Here is a 4186-nt window from a genome sequence, read left to right as displayed (position 1 = left end):
ACTGATCCTCTGTGCGGGAATCTCTCCGCTTTGCCCCCCGCACCCCAGCTACTGTGCTCTCCCCCGCTACTGTGCTCTCCTCCGCAGCACCGAAGCTTTCTCCCTCCGCCACCCGCAGTCTCCGCCCGTGTAGGGGCCTCCTAGTGTGTGGAAACCTTTCCTCCTTCACTGCTCCCTCCCACTGGTGCAAGTCCAGTCCCTATCCTTTTGTCTGTTTATTCTTTTTTCTTTTGCCCTACCCAGGTACGTGGGGGTTTCTTGCCTTTTGGGAGGTCTGAGGTCTTCTGCCAGCCTTCAGTAGGTGTTCTGTAGGAGTTGTTCCACGTGTAGATGTATTTCCGGTGTATCTGTGGGGAGGAAGGTGATGTCTGCGTCTTACTCTCCCGCCATCTTCCCGGAAGCTCTCAACAAATTTTAAGGAAGTAAAATTATTCAGCACGTTCTCTGACAACAAGGGAATAAAATTAGAAATTAACATCAGAAAGAGAACAGAAAAATCAGTAAACACTTGGAAATTAAGCACCACACTTCTAAATGGGTGAATGAGAAAGTCTCAAGAGAAATTTAAAAATACATTAAACTGTATGAAAATGTAAATACAACATTTTAAATTTGTGGGACACAAGTAAAGTAGTGCTGAGAGGGACATTTATAGCATTAAAATGCTTATCTTAAAATAGGAGAAAAGTCTCAAGTCAATAATCTAAGCTCCCATCTTAAAAAAAGCAGAAACTGAAGAGCAAAATAAACCCAAAGGAAATAACAACGTGCAGAAATCAATGAAATAAAAACAGAAGTCCTAGCCAACCAGCAGAATGAGGCAAGGAGAGGAAATCAAAGGCACACAGACTGGAAAAAAAGGATAAAACTGTCCCTATATTCAGATAATATGATAAAAATCCTGTTTTGTAACTACGGAAAATCCCAATTTACCAAAAAAAAAAAAAAAAAATTGCTAGAACTGATAAATGAATTCAGTGTATTTATAGACTACATGGTCAACATATAAAAATCTATTGTATTTCTATATTTTAAGATTTACAGTAATCAAGACAATGTGTTGTTGGCAGAGGGACAGACAAGCTAGACCAATGGAACAGAATAGAGACCCCATAAATAAACCCACATGAGCAGGGCCAACTGGATTTTGGCAAAGGCATAAGCAGTGCAGCCAAGGAACAATAGTCTTTTCAAGAAATGGTGCTGGGATAATTGGATATTTGTCGGCAAAAAAATGAACCTCAACCTATACCTCACATCTTATACAAAAGTTATCTCAGAGGAAATCATAGAAGAAAATCTTCAAGACCTAGGCTAGGTGAAAAGTTCTTAGACATGACACCAAAAGCACAATTCATAGAGGAAAAATAATAAATTGGACTTTATCGAAATCAAAACCTTTTGCTCTAACAAAAGACACCATTAAGAGTGTGAAAAGACAAGCCACTAACTGGAAGAAAAATATTTACAAACCACATATTTGACAAAGGACTCATATCTAAATTATAAAACATAAGGAACTGTTTTCTTTTTTTAATAAATTTTCCCACCAAGGGAAAAAAATAGACTTTATTTACAAGTAATAACGTTTAGAAAAGATCCACCCCTGGCCCTTAAAAATCTTCCCAGCACTTCAAATTCAGAGTGTTCCCACAAGATCAATGCCCAGTCCCAGACTTCAAGAGCAAGGGCCCTGTTCGGCCCAGCCACCAGGACAAAGAAGCAGGGACCAGGGTCTCCAACGGTCCCTTCTAGATCCTGAGGCTGAAAAGATTGGCTGAGCCAAAGGACTCAGCCACTACATAGCCAGCTTAAAAAAAAAAAAAAAATTGTAAAAGACATGAAAAGACGTTTCACCAGAGAATATACACACAACAGATGAGCACATGAAAATATATTCAACATTATTAGCCACTAGGGAAATGCAAATTAAAATCACAATAAATATCACCACACACATTATTTACAGAAGAGCTAAATTTTAAAAAGTGACAATACCAAATGCAGATAAAAACTCTCATACATGGCTGCTATGAATGTAAAATGATACAGCCACTGTATCAGATTGCTAGGGCTGCCACAAAAACACACCACAGACTGGATGGTTTAAACAATTTATTTTCTCAGAGTACTGGAGCTGGAAGTCCAAGATCAAGGTGCTGGCTGGTTTGGTTTCTCCTGAGGCATCTCGGCTTGCAGATAGCTGCCCTATTGCCTGCCCCTTCACATGGTCATCCTTCAGCACATGCGAGCCCCTCGTGTCTCTTCCTGGTCTTATAAGGGCACCAATCCTATGGAATTGAGCCCCACCCTAATGGCCTCATTAACCTATCTCCAGATATGGTTATATTCTGAGGCACTGGGAGTTAGGGCTTCAACGTAAGAATATGGAACACAATTCAGCCCCTAACAACCATTCTAGCAAATAGTTTAGGAACTCCTTAAATAAAATACACACACACGCATGCAATTCCCCATGTTTTTATTGCTCGGCAAATTCTGTTCCCAGTGGTACCATGTCAATGTAGCAGGTATAGGAGTCACTCAGAACTCCACAGGTGAAATACTCCATGAATTAAACAGTGAGAAGATCAGTGCATGAAAGGATGATACTATGGCAGTAACAAAGTAGCAATTTCTCATTTCTCACATGCTTCCACTCTATACCCTTCTTAACGGAATACTGCCCAAACTACAGGGGCTGGGGGAAATATTACATTATCAGCGTGGTTTCCATTCCATTACAGCTTCCCATCCCCATTCTGAGTATCTGGGTGGCTCTGGAACTAGTTTATCAGTTAAAATGAAATGTTTTCACCCTGAGAAAGTCACAAAGCTGATGAAGTCTTTACCACTGCCACTGACAAGATCACCTAATTTTCAGAGATTTCTATCAGCACCTGCTTCCCTTCTAGAGTTTTCCTATTAAACCAAACATTCATGCCATAATATATACAATTATTCCTCTAAAGTCAAGAGACTTTTTTCCTCTTTTCAGCTGAAACCAAGTACGAGCTCTTGGATTTAATGTGTCGGTTCTAAGATTCAAAGAACTTTATTACTTCAAAATCTCGAAGTATTAGTCTTTGTAACACATTTCTTCAATCCACTAAGGGCAAAAGTACTTTCGAAGATTGCCTCTGTGCAATAAACGCAGGAATCCCGATAATGCTGATTGCAACTGATATATTTGTGACGTGAAAACACCCAGCATCACTTGGCACATAGCAGGCCCTATCATTTTGAGTTGCATAGGGCTACTTTCCCAATAGGTGCTGTTGCAAATATGCAAAACTCCAGAGCTTCAAATGAATACCGATCACAGCTAACGTGTAATCACGGTATGACAGGCTCTAGTTAATCTCTATAGCTGTGCTCCCACCCAGGGACTGTGTGTCTCTTGGTAAAGTAATTCAAGTCCCTGATTTTGTGCGTAAAAGAACCTACTTCAGGCCCATCCTCATATCACATCCAATTTGTATTTTCTCCTGTAGCTCCAACCAGTGTGTTTTAGGGTTGTAATTATATACACTACCAAAGTTAAGACTTTTTTTCCCTCTTTGCACTCATTGCTACATTTTTTTCTCTAGAAATAGAATAGCTGTAACCCTGATGGATGGCGGTATTTAGAGGTAAGGGTGTTGGAATGACAAAGTGTTTATAATTGCAATGTTGAAAAACCTTCAATACCCAATAATAGAAGACTGACAAAGGTATGGAGAACTATGCAATGCAAAGTTATGGAGCCAGTACAAAGGATAAGAGGACTCTACATACACTGGTGATGGAACAAGAGGAAAGATATTAGGTGGAAAAAAATCTCAGGGCCCAAATATATATGGTACATTTTTTAAAAAACATTTTAAAAAGTATGTTGGAAATACTCCATAATAATAAAATTGCTTTAAAATGAGCAGAGAAAAGGGGAAAGTTAGAAAAGAGAGCAAACAGCCGGGCAGTAAAGTTACCTACAGAATTATAACAACAGATGTATAAGTCTCATTAGAGACAATTAAGACCCCGTCTCCCCGAATTCACATTAGTTGGTCAGACACACACATGCACACAGACTCACGCACAAAACATATCTGAAACAGATATATGTTTTTAAAACATGCTATTCGGTTGCCTTGAGGGAACCAGGACTGAGATGGGAAACTTATTTCATAAAATACTTTTTAATATC

This window comes from Globicephala melas, chromosome 10 (genome assembly GCF_963455315.2).
Source record: "Globicephala melas chromosome 10, mGloMel1.2, whole genome shotgun sequence".
In the NCBI taxonomy this organism is placed as follows: Eukaryota; Metazoa; Chordata; class Mammalia; order Artiodactyla; family Delphinidae; genus Globicephala; species Globicephala melas.
Note: the sequence above shows the minus strand (reverse complement) of the source record.